General features: G+C 49.7%; 1 long non-coding RNA gene across 1 annotated transcript; it reads left to right on the top strand.

Annotated features, from left to right (window-relative positions):
* The first annotated feature begins 1588 nt into the window (after positions 1 to 1588).
* Positions 1589 to 9047, top strand: LOC123020942. The gene is made up of 2 exons (XR_006414225.1): positions 1589 to 1793; positions 4587 to 9047. It is a non-coding gene; the product is annotated as an uncharacterized LOC123020942 (long non-coding RNA).
* The last annotated feature ends 4193 nt before the right edge of the window (positions 9048 to 13240 follow it).

Here is a 13240-nt window from a genome sequence, read left to right on the forward strand (position 1 = left end):
AGAAAGGGTGGGCTATAAATCTAATAAATAAATAAATTACAGAAAAAGTATATTCCAGGGGCCCAAAGTTGATTCATCCCTGACCTTCAAGCATCCAGTCCCAAACTAGTGAGAGCAAGACACACGGGGCTCAAAGATTGAGTCTAACGATTGGCTGCAGCTGAATTATTTTGATTAGAGTTGGCATCAGTATTAAACAGATGCACATATATTACACATCACTCAACAAGCAGGAGGCCCATCTCAGTGGTGGCCCCTCAATTCCAAAATGATCCTGGCAAGCGGGCCAACTGGTGCCAACACCGTCACCTTTCTAAGACCCTCATCTTCCCTCAGGCATTTGGCGGCATCAACTCTTGCGTGTTCCTCATTGTTGATGGCTTAAAATGGTTTGTAGATATATGTGCTTCTCTCTCTGTGTTGACTGTTTCTATCTTGGCGCATGTGTGGTTTTGTAATGCGTTGTTAAGGTTGTCACTTTTGTAAACCACCTGGAGAGCTCCTGCTCTTGGGCAGTATAGAAACAGTTGTTATCAGTGGACGCGGCTACCCTGCCAAGGGCACGCACGGGAAATTAAAATGGCAACCACAGCACAAGAGACTCACACTTCACTCCGAAGCAGTTCCAGCTGCCAAAATGGCAACTCTTTTTGCAATATTTGCAGACTGCACATATTTCCTTAAAATGGGCAAATCTTTGAGAATAAAAATTGGAAGGAGCCGGGCATCTTGGTGGGCACTGCGTTGCTAACTCCTGGGCTGGGCTACCTGGCTACGTTCCAGTCCACACCAGCTAGGAAGCTAACCGGCCAGCTTTGGGCTGGCTGTGATTTCTTGGCCTGGGCTGCCCAGCAAAGTCATGGGAGCGACCAGAGGTTCGTGCACCAGTCTTGGCCTCCTGCAGCGGGGACAGGATGAGCACGTTATGAGCAGAGGTAGGCCAGGCTGCAGTCCAGGGTTAGAGAACGCTTGGCCACCAGATCTTCCGGCTACACTCTCATAATCCCCTGCCATCGGCCATGATAGCTGCAGCTGCTGGAAGTTGAAGTCCAGGACACCCGCAATGCCCACTTCGGCTCCAGTTTCTCTTCTCCAGCTGGACCAGCGTTGGAGGGCGTCCCCGCACCTAGGAGGCCGTGATGTGGTCTGGGAGAGCCATGGCTGCTCCCAGCCCTGATGCAGCTCGCTGGCTGCCTTTAATGCAGGCAGCCGTTCACAAGGGGCAGACATTCAGGCAGTGCTGCTCTTCCCAGCAAAGAACGGGAATGCCAGTCAGGTTGCAGCCAGCACACCGGGCAGGCAGAAATTCACCAGGGGCATCCTCTCCCAGCACAGCTATGGGCAAGCTTCACAGGTTGCATTTCTTCCTGCCAGCCTAAGAGTTAAAAGCGCGGAGGAAGGAGTGTGACTTCCATGGTGCTGCTGCTTTGGTGACTTCAGTGGGCATCTGGAATGTTCTAAGGGCCGCGTGAGCCAGAACGGAGTGTTCTTGGAAAGCTTCGGAAGGCACACACGCAGCCCTCCGGTCTTTGTGCCGCTGCTGGGCGGGCGGGGGGGGGGTCCTCGGGGGCTCAGCACTCGGCACACTGCTTGGCGACACTGCGATCCCAGAGACAGCGTGTGCTCTGCATTTCCCCGGTTTATTCATTGGTGTCCTTTTCCCGTCAGAGAGAGGAGACACACCGCCTCTTCCCAAGTTCACAAGGCAAGCGACCGCCCGTGATCCGCAGTGGGTTTGCGGAGTGCTCCGTAGCCTGACAGACGCAGACCACCCAGCGAACGTCACGCCCCAGGTGAGGACGAAGACCCCAGTCCCCTGGGCCCCCAGTCCCACCCTCTCGCCACCCTCCTGCACTGCCTTTGTTTCACTGGTAATAATTATCGAGATGTGGTTCTTATACGTGAGGTGGGCTGGGCATACGGTGTATCTCCCCATAGTGTGGGAGGCTGATGGGGACACTGCTGAGCTCAGCTTGCAGAGCAGCTGCTGCAGGTGGGTAAGCTCCAGGTGTAGCCCTTTCTTCTGGTGGTTCTTTAAAATGGGCTTGGCTTGAATGCCCTTCAGCTGGAGATTAGCTCTAGAGCAGAGGGCAGATTTGGTGTCTTCCCTGCCAGGAAAGGGTAGATGGGGGCAGACTTTTGTCAGCCCTTTAAAAAGAGGACTGTCATCTGAAAAAGAGAACACCTGGCCACCCTATAAAGTATGAGGGTGCAGAAGAAGAGCAGTAAATCTTGATCTCTGTTAAGTCTCAACTTCAAAAAGACAGACAGACAGACAGAGTTCCTAGTCCTTCTGTCTCCTAAGAAACTTTGCTCCATTGCAGAGAATGTGCACAGTACTGACTTGCCAGCTCCTTGCGAGCATTTTGTGTTTTGACCATCTGCTCTTTGAACTGCTGCCAACTCATACACAAAACCCTATATTTACACTACAGCGGGCTAACCTGTGTCAAAGCAGATGCCCCGGGGGCTTTGTCAGCATTATTCTTCCCCTGCCACAGTGGCGAGGATGCTGCCTGCCAGCCTCTCGTAGCCTTGGCTTATGCCCGGGATCTGGGTGTGGGAGCTGCTGGCTTCGACCCACAGAATCCCCTGGGTGGTCTTGGGGGCAGCCCTTGGTGAGCTGCGCTTCCGCCAGCAAGTCACTCGCGGTCCAGCTGGTGAGCCAACGTGGAGTCATTCACTGGCACTGCAACCTGAACAGCCAAGACTGCAGATTCCATCCTAGTTCTGCCCTGATTGGCCATATTCCTCCAAGCCCTGCCCTGACCCACCTGGTTCTGCCTTGGCTCCAGCCTGACACACAGATTCTATCTTGGCTCCGCCCCCGCAAGTCATATCCCTCGAAGCCCCGCCCCTGACCTGACCCACCTGGTTCTGCCAAAGCTCCCCTCCCTGGTACCCACACAGAGCAGGCCTGTGACTTTCTCAGCTCCTTGGGGGCTTCTCACACTTTTAGGATCTTAATTGTATTAGTCATGGGTTTACCAATGTTTTCTCACAGTAACAGGATATTCACACAAAGGGTCAATGCGTTGCAGTGGTTGGGCTTAGGACTTGGGTTCCTTGCAAGAGGAGAAAAGATTATTATTATTTACAATAGGAAAGAATGAAAAAAGAGAAATTAGAGCATCGTTGCTGGAGAAATTAATCACGCTAGGGAAAGTTGAAGAAGAAAAAGAAAACCAACTATGAGATGAGTGGACATAAAGGAAGGCACAGGCTTGGATTTAGAAGAGCTGAGCGGGGCTGTCATGGATAGGCGTTTTGGAGGGCTTTCTTTTATGGGGCCACCATAAATCAGAGATGACTTGGTGCCACATAACAGCCAACAATATTGCAAAGTCAAGCACGCTGGAGAGGCTTCTCATCTTACGCAAGCCAGAATGATAACTGGGACCCGTAGGTCTCAGCGCACAGAACCAGCTCTGGCCTGCGTGGACCGGCTGCCTGGATGCTTCCAGGCCCAGGTCAAGGTGCTGCTTTTAACCTATAAAGCGTTACGATTTGGAGTCACAATACTAGTTGCAGCACCCTCCCGGCCGCATGCTACTCAGGCACTGCATTCAACCCTTGGGTCTTCTTCCACCTCTAAGGAGGCTCAGCAGGTGGCAACAAGAGAAGGGCTTTCTCTGTGGTGGCCCCCACCTAGGGAATGACCTCCCCCCTGCAGCCTGCCAGGCACCAGCCCTGTCATCCTTTTGGCACCTGGTTAAGACAGCCCTTCATACCAAGACTTTTAAAGGGGTACTTGACTACCCAGTGGCTTGAGGGGGATTACCCATCCCAGAGGGGTGTGTGTGTGTGTGTGTTTAAACACGGTCATTCTTCACTCTGTTTTAGCTATTTAAATTTTTAATGTTTCTTTGATTTTATGGTATCTTCTTATTATATTTCATTCTCTTGGTTTACCTTGTATGGATAGTTGTAACTGCCTGGAAAGCTTTGGCTATGGGGTGTTTTAGTAATTAATTGATTAATGAGAATCAGGACACTATATGAGTGTAACTATGGCTGCATAATTCAAGGAGGAATTCAAGGGATAAATTGAATGCTGCTGTGTCAGGCTGTTTTCAAGTCATGGAAACCTGCATGTTTTCAAGCCTTCTTCTGCCTTAAATGCATTTTTGCATCCTCAGGAATCCCATCCAATCAATCCGAGTTATTGTTTAACTTTGGGATGGGAGGGCAGTGAGCAATGGGAAGGCCTTTTTAAAGGACGGGCATGTTTTCAGGGCAGTTCCCAGCAGAGGTTGGGTAGAAGACACTTCCCCCCTTCCACCAAACTGGTTTTTAATGGGGACTTGAGTGGATGACCCATCCCAAGTGGTTTTCTTTCACTGGGCCATTCTTTACTGCATGTTTTAGCTGCTTTGATTTTTAATGCTTCTTTTATAAGATGCTATGGTATTGTATTATATTGCATTGTTTTATGGACTGTTGTAAAGCACCTACAGAGCTTCAGCAATGGGGCAGTATAGAAATGAAGTAAATTATTATTAATAATAATATTGCAGTTCAGTGTATACTCAGGTGGCTATTTTTTCTGGGGTCCACCCCTAACCCTTTCTACCCTTTCCTTCCAGCCCCCCGAAAATGTGCAGGATTTTCGGGACGGGCTGAGGGGAGCTGCGGAGGAAGGGGGATATCTGAGAACAGAGTGGAAGCGCCTTCCTTGGCTGAACTCTTCCTCTTCCAGAGGGTGGATCCTGTATCCGACTTTCTGATATCATGGTTTATACTCCTTCCGTCCCGTGTGTCCTGTATATAAACCTCAAACGTTTGCTCACGCTCCGGGCATCTGGTGAAGTGGACTGTCGCATACAACAGATTTCCCTTCGTGACACCAAGAGGAGAAATGCATTTACTTCCGAGGTGCCGCAAGACTCTGCTGTCCGTGCTACGTGCAAGGCCAGTGCTAGGTGCTGAAAAGATCGAGGGTCAAGCCTGCGGGACCAGACTGGCCCGGCCCAAAAGCTGTTTTGCATAAGCTCAAAAGCTCACCTGTAACTGACCCCTGCCTCCTAAGGAGACCCCCATTTGCAAAAAGGGACTAGTGGCTGAGAAAGAAGAGAGCATTTGCTTTCAAGAAATCCCCCAGGCTGCAAGATTCAAGGGGGGGGGGGCAGCAGGAGGTGAAGTGCAGGTGGGACAAAAGCCAGTTCACCTGCGGGATCAGAGCGGACAGGGCTCTTGGACGCCACACCTTTGTCCCAGCAAGCGCCCGCCCGTGGAGGCAGCGCAGAGAGTAAGCGGCCCCCGCAGGAATGCGGGATTTGGGGTGGAAGATCTGGGGCTCCAGCCCGGCTGGGTATCCTGCTTATCCCCTCTGGAAAATTCTGGAAACTCTAGCAAGGCGGGACCCAGAAGGAAGCTGCAAAGAAGAGGCAAATGCTGCTCTGAGCGCACCGCTCTCTGGAAGCACCGGAAACCTTTCACTGTGGACTCTGGGGGAGACTCCGGAGGGACATGATGTTTTCCTATCAGCATATTGGTGGATGCATATGGAAGCAGGAAGGAAGGAAGGAAGGAGAAGGCCCCGGAGGACTATTCCAGCTTCTAATAATGGTCAGGGATTTGACAAGCACGGGGTCTCCGGCTCCTACCATTTCCAAATCGAAATGCTTCTGAAAATGCTGAGCGTTCCACCAGCATTAAATCTTTCTGCACAGGCCGGCTGACCTAAACTATCCATGTTATTTTCCTTTGCCTTTCTTTCACCTCCTCTTTGTCTCTCTCTCCCCGCTCCCTTCCTCTATTTAAATAACACTTGAGGTTGGAACCGAATCAAACACTTAGTGGCCTGAGCCCATATTGTGTTGATTTAAAACTATGTTGGGGTGAGGGGAAGGGCACAGGCAGTTGGCTTTAAAACTCATTTTGGGGGTCGTGGGGGAGTCTGAGAAGCCAGGAGAACAGTGAGGAGCTGGAATCTATTAGTGCAGCCCGAGAGACGACTCTGGAACAGCCATCTCTGCTTGGTTGATACGCAATGCGGTGAACGCAATGCGGGGAATCAAGGGCACTTGTTTTGGAGAGAAACGTTTTTGGAGAGTGGCTACGGCTTCGCACATCCAGGTAGTGACAGGATAACCCATGCTCAGGATAACAACCAGCCACGGTGAACAGAACCAAGCAACAAACCATGAACTCTCTTCATGGATTTTGCGTGGTTCACAAGCCACAGCTTATTAGCACGCCTGAGTCCAGACATTTCAGCGGCAACAACCCACACTCAACCCATGCTGAACCCACTCAACTGTTATAGCGCAATATAACATCCATGTTTACAGTCGGTGGATGCCAGTAAATTCTAGTACACCCTTCCCTCACCTGGTACTGTGTTGGACTACAACTCCCAGAATCCCACAGTCAGCATAGCATTATGGGAGTTGTAGCCCGATGCATCAGAAGGCAGCCAATATGGGAGCACTGTGGGAGTTGCTGGGGCCTACAGTGAAAGAGGGCTTGTGGGCGTCTTTGCGGTCCCTGAGCCAGTCCAGCTTCTGGACCTGCCCTGGCAGTAGGTGGAATGAAACAGATGCCTCAGGGAGCAGCGCTGGGAGGTGCACCAAGGTGTTCGAGGAGAGAGCTGTGGGCCATGCACAACCAGGGCGTCTTCTTTTCACCGGGTCCAGCGCTTACTTTTTAGAGCATCTGTTCTGGTGACTTCAACCAAAGTTTCAGTCTGGGTCAGACTCCTGCACTGAACTTAGGAGGGATTCTCCCACGGGTGCAACCAAGTCTCCTGCTGACTTTGGATGGGCCTTTATGGCGGTCCCTCCCCTAAGCCAAGGAGCATTTTGCTTCCGAGAATTAAGCAGCCCACCAGCAGCCAAGGCCTTCGCCCATTTGCAAGAAAACTTTCCGCATTCACAGTTAGTTCACGACACAGGCAGGACCAATCCCATTTCCAACATAGATTGGTTTTCAGTGCCATGTGTTATAATGCGCTGTCCGTTGTGGCGGGTCATGGGTGAAGGCAACCCTGTGATCTTTGGTATGAGCAGGGAATCTCCAGGACTCCGCCACTAGGAGACCTGTGTTCACAGGCAACGCAAAACCCACAGGAAGGTTTAATTTGCACGCGTCAGCCAGATTTCTTGCATAGCTCTCCAGTGTTTACTGCAGCCTGCAAGGGAATTGGTCTTTCAATACCCAGAATGGTGTTAAGAGCAGAGGAGATACCTGGACCATTCAGACCAAAGGTCCCTGCTGCCTGGCATTCTGCCTCCAACACCAGAGAGCCAGGTGCCTCTGGGGAAGCTTGTCCCCAGGGTCGCTTGTTCAGAGGTAGACTGTGCCTATGGCTGGAGGCTCTATTTAGAATCAGGGCCAGTAATGTTGCAGTCGTTGTTGAGGTGCAGTTGCTCATTACGTCAGCCCTGAAGCCATATTCCCAGGGGGACACCAAAAACAGTGCTCTGCAGCAGTAGGTCAGGTCTGGTCATTTTCGTCAGCCTGGGGAGGGGAGAGCGGGTCTTTCATAAAGCCAATGGGTCTTAACTGCCCATTCCAGACCAGCCCACCAGGGACCGATTCACAGTTCTTGGCAAACATCACTTTCCCCGGCTGTTGTGAGAACTGCAGCCGAGCGGAGACGAAGCAGGGAATCCTGAAATCGGCATCTTTGCCAATTGCAGACTCCCGGAGCTCCGTCCCTGTGAGCCCCGGTTCCATGCCAGCACTCATGGTAGCTCACAGCTATTGATAGACACGTGCAGACGTGTGCTTTGCATGGACATCGCCCCCGCCTCGCAGCCCAGATTTCCACCGGCAAAGGTGGCCTCTTGGTCCTTCTGCCCCCCGCCCCTGCCTGCCCTGTGCTGTGGTGCCATCCAGCCCAGTGAAGAACTCTGGAGAACGCAAAAGCTTCGTGTGATGCGGCTGCCGGGTGACCTTTCGGTCGCCGCAGATCTCCAAGCAGCCACCGGCACAGGGCAGAGTGCTGACGCATGTTCTGAGCATGTTGTCAAAAGTTCTTTAAACAGACATTTCCAGGCATCACGGTTAGCGGAAATGTTACAATGCGAGTGCCTCGAGCCATGGGAAGATGAAAGTGAAACTTCTCGTATTTTCATTGCGGAAGCAGAATAATCAGGGAAAGGGGAGAGGCCAGAAATAAGAAAACAGAACTGTGCATTCCTTCCAAGCTGCAGACTACTGTTCCTTTGTCTTAACTTTTCTTTCTTTTCTTACAATTTTATAAAAATAAACACACCCAGCCAAACAAAAGTGCATCAAATGTGGATCTCATTATTAATTGAGCATAAATTTCATGCTCGCTCCGTGCTGACACACACTGTATTTTACAGAGAAAATGCAGGTGGTATCCTCATGCTGATGGAAAGAATTTCTTTATGGCTCTTTATAAATAGATTGCATGTCAGTTTTTCCCGTAATTTGAGGAAAGGCTTTGACAAATGCTTCTGTGTTCATTCAAAGGTGTTACACAATAACCTACCAGGGCTGGATTGTGGATTTCTTCATGTGGTGTCCCAGATCTATGGGACGGGCCTCTGCCCTACGGCCTTGCTGTCCTTGGGTACTTGCCGAAAAATTGGATGAGCCGGCCGGACTTCCCCTCCTGCAGCCCCTGCCCCTGCTGCATCTTAAATGCCCTCTATCCCATTTCTGTCTGTTGTTGTGATGTGCAGTCAAGCTGCCCATGACTTATGGCCACCCTAAGAAGGAAAGCCCTCCATAAGGTCTTGTCCTGGACAGCCCTGCTCAGCGCCTGTCAACTCAAGCCTGATGGAATTGATCCCTCTTATAGGTGGTCATTGCCGTCTTTTTCTGCCTTCTTTCTTCACCTTCCCCTAGCATTATAATCCACACAGGGCTATCCTTAGGAGACAGGCCCTTTTCAAGACACACAGAGAGACTTCAGAGCAATACAAGTTCGCATGTGAATAAGGAAGGCTTCTGTTTTTCTCTTTTTCCCTGCAAGCCTCAGCCCTGGGTCTTTACAGTACCTTTTGAGCATTTTTTTCAGCATATGTTCCTCATTTGAATATACAATAAAATCATGCCATATTGCATACAAATCTGATCTTCTGACTTCATCTTAAGCGCACTTCAGTTGGCTCCGTGCCTCGGTTCCACGTACCAAGACTTCAGTGTTGGAAGCATGGCCGTTTCCCAAATTTTTGCTGTTCCCTGCAATTTTGCCGGCCCTTTTCATACTCAGGAACAGAACGGTTAAACAACATGCATATATTTTCCATCGCTTTGTCAGTTTAAACTTCTGGGTGGACTTTCTCCTGGTTTTTAGACCAAAAGCACACAGTTTATTTTTATTCTTTTGGTGCATGGAGTCCAGATGCCTCCTCTTAATCAAGTGGCAGAGACAGTGGGTGGAGGTCAAACCCCAAAGGAAGAATCATGAATTGCACCTCAATCCTTCACACATTCTCTTTGTCTGTCCAATTGCCACATTGATGCTGCAACCCTAAACTGCTTACCTGAGAGTAAACCACAAGGAGCACAATAGTACTTACTGCTAAGTAGACACAGAGGGATTGCACCATTGGTGGATCCACTGCTCAAAACTCTTTGGATCAATTCAAATAGTATCTTTGATTAATCATGCGGTGTTGTAGTTTTTTAAACACATTAATGGCACAAGGACTTAGATTTGCTATGTAGATTTTTAAAAACATGAGCAGATGGTTATGACAAAGTGTTTATTATATAAGAACTTAACAAATCCAGCCAACCTGTTCTTTGCAGCCTCTTGCCTGATGGAGCAATACATAGAAACAGAGAAACAGAGCGAGTCAGAAGGGGTCTCCCGGGCCATCTAGTCTGACCCCCGATTCCAGCTGGCTCCGTTCATAACATGCCTACCATGTGCATGTCCAGCCTATCCTTGAACACCCTCACCAATGGGGCCTCAACCTCCTCTTGTGGAAGCCCATTCCATACTCTAGGGGACCTAACTGTCAGGAAGTACTTCCTGGCATCCAAATTGAAACTTGCTTCCCTGAGCTTTGCTTTACCGGAACACATCCTGCCCTCCTCCGCAGGGAAAAACAGGTCTCCACCCACCTCCATGTGACACCCCCTCAAGTTCCTGTCTGTCTCCAACAGATCCCCTCGGAGTCTCCTCTTCTCCAGGCTGAAGAGACCCAGTTCCCTCAGTCTCGCCTCGTACGGCTTTCCCTGCAATCCAGCCACCATCCTTGTGGGCCTACGCTGCACCGATTCCAACCTGGCAGGACTCTCAAAAGCATGCACATTTCTTTGGTGATCTTTGCATTGGCCTGAGATTGGCATTACACCATGGACTGTGGAGTTTTTCTCATGGCCAACAAGGCTGCCTTTGCTGTACAACTAAGAAGAGGCATTCTGCCTTCCTTGCACGCAAGAGGGAAAGCCTCTTCTGGGGTCCAAGCTGCAGATTGCATTAAATGTCACTGGCAGTTTAGGAGAGCAGTTTAGGAAGCGTGTGTGTGAGAGGGAAATTTGTTGTCGCTCTTGGGGCAGGGTGTGTGGGGAAAATTCCAAACAGTTGCTTCTAACAGTTAAAAACATATTCATGTAAGGTCAGAGTACACCAGCCTTCTCAAACCTCATGTCCTCCAGAAGTGTTAGACTAAAACTGCTGTCCCACCTCCACAAGTTCTGCTGACTAGAGCAGGGGTGTTGAATCTGGGAGCCGCAGGCTGGATCCCGGGGCCCCGCGATCCCCAGAGGGCCTCGTCCATTCTCCTGGACCATCCCTTTCCTTCTCACTGCCGACCTCTTGGTGGGTTCCCAGTTCTCGCATGTTTTACCCTCATTCAGAAACCCCGCATTGCCTCTTCTAAGACTTGCTTACCAGCATAAACAGCTCAGAGCTAGAATAAGCTAATATATTTAGGAATTCTGGCATTTTGGCCCTGCCTTTTTTACCTTGGGCCCGGCTCACCACTTGAGAAGAGCTTCTCTGAAGCTGAATTTGGCCCTTGGGTCAACACCGTGCAAGAGGCGCTGCCTGCGAGAAAGCCAGTGTTTTTGTGATTGCCACAGAAGTGCCCCAGCCGTGCAACAGAGTTTGTGGGTCTCGCCCTGTGCAGAGGAAGCTGTGCTCGCATTTCTTGTTGCACCAGCAGAATTTTGCTGCATTCGTTTGAATATTGCCTCAATGGTTAGTCGCCGTTTCCGCACGAGTCTGTATGTGTGTCTTTAACCGTTGTGAACACCCTCCCAGCAGCAGTAGCGGGAACTATTTTTAGAGTGGAAGGCTGAAATCATATGTTTACCTTGTGTGCACTCATGGTCTTCACTCAGCCGGGCAGCTTAGGAGGGAAAGTCAGGCCTGGTGGAGGACTAATTTCAGGTTCTCTGGTGCACAGAAACGAGCAGCAGAGTTCAGTTAGAAGCTAAAGGGGGGAGCATTGTGGATGTGTGCAAAATTATGCACGCACGAAGACGGTGCATGGGGGACTTTGTTCTCCCTCTCGGGTAATACTAGAATCTGGGATCGTGGCAAATGAAGCTGGAGGGCTAAGTCTGGGCTCTCCAAATGGGTGGGCCTGCAGCTCCCATCTGCCAGCAGAACCAGCGGTGAGGATGGTGGGAATTGTAAACCAAAAGCCTTTTCGTGTGGCAGGTCATTAAGCTATGGAACAGAATGACATAAGCTGGCAAAGGTCCACCTCGTTCAGCATTCTTTTCATGCAGTGGCCTACCAGTCATGGGATGGCCCACAAGTGGCATGTGTGTGCACTCTGCTCATGTTCCCCAGCAACTGCTGCGCATGGGGATGCTCTCTCACACACTGGAGGTAGCAGAAATCCATGAGGACTAGTAGCTTTGCACAGCCGCCGGTGGCCATCGCTAATTCCTGTGGCTGTGAATTCCATCCTTTGTGCTGTGAAAAGAACAGCTTAGTTATTCATTCATCTATTTAAAAGTTTTATAGACCGTCCCTTACTGACGTCTCAGGATGGTTTAACAATAAAAATGTAAAATAAAACACAGCATCCTAAACATTCAGATAACAATAAAACCCCAATTAAAACAATCAGATCTTAAAACAGTGGGAAAATAAAAAGGGTTTTGCCTGGTGCAAAAAGAATAAAGTGACGATGCCAGGCAAATCTCTTTGAGGAACGATTTCCATCATTGGGGTGCCACCACAGAGAAGGCCCGGAAGCTTGCTTTGATCTGTCCTGAATATCCCACCAAATCTGCTTCATGGGATGGCCCCAGGGGGTCCGAGCATTGTGGGAGAGGAAGAAAAATGTCTCCTCCTTCTTCACACTGTGCATTATTTCAAATCCCTCTGCTGTGTCTCCCCTCGCTCGCCCTTTTTCTCAGCTGAACGATCCCAGCTGAAGCAGCTGTCCCTCGTAGGGCCATTGCTCCAGTCCCTCGAACATTTCAGAGGTTCTTTTCTGTACTTTTCCTAACTCTAGAATAGCCAATAATGATCAAAACGGTGCACAGTATTCTCAATGCAGGCATACCGGGGCTTTGGACAAGGAGAGCATAATGTTGGCAATTTTCTCAGTTGGTTTCTTCTAAGTTGCTGGGTTCAGATGACACAGTTTCCCAGAGTTCAACAGCAAACCACAGTTCACAGACAAGCCATACTCAACCCATGAGGGTGTCGAAACCAAGTGCGGCCCTGGGATACACCTGCAGTCTGACTTGATACAATTCAGCTCCCTGTTTTCCTACACTGGTTATATACAGCTCCTGAGTAAACAATAAGGACTAGTGTGCTGACCTTTGAGCCTGGGAGTGCACGAAGTAAACCTGATTTACAGGTTTTTAAAAAGCCACCGAACCAAAGACAACTTGTTAAAGGGCCTTCTCCAGGAGTAGGAGACCTGGTGCTCCTCCAGGGTATTGGACTAGAACTCCCATTATAGTTTACCATTGACCATGCTGGCTGGGGCTTATGGGAAGTGTAATCCATGATATCTGGAAGGTGCCAGGATACTGCACACATGAAAATTAGCATCTGGATAAAAGTGTGATCAGCAAGAATTCAACAGGTGAAGATTTTTCTTCCAAAGACATGAAATGTGAGAGGAAGTTGTCTCCCATGTGGAATGTATAACCAGTATACAGTTCTTCAAGATACTGGGACTGCCAGGAAAGGGGGAGAAAGAGAGAGAGAAAGAGACAGTGTAAAACTTTCAGATTTCAAGTTGTGTTAGCTTCCTGTCTCTAATCCCATTCACATAACAGTGGCTAGTTATTTATTAGATTTATATCTCACTTTTTCCTTACAATCATTTTTCTC

This window comes from Varanus komodoensis, unplaced genomic scaffold, assembly GCF_004798865.1.
Source record: "Varanus komodoensis strain SLA01 unplaced genomic scaffold, ASM479886v1 scaffold15, whole genome shotgun sequence".
Classification (NCBI taxonomy): domain Eukaryota; kingdom Metazoa; phylum Chordata; class Lepidosauria; order Squamata; family Varanidae; genus Varanus; species Varanus komodoensis.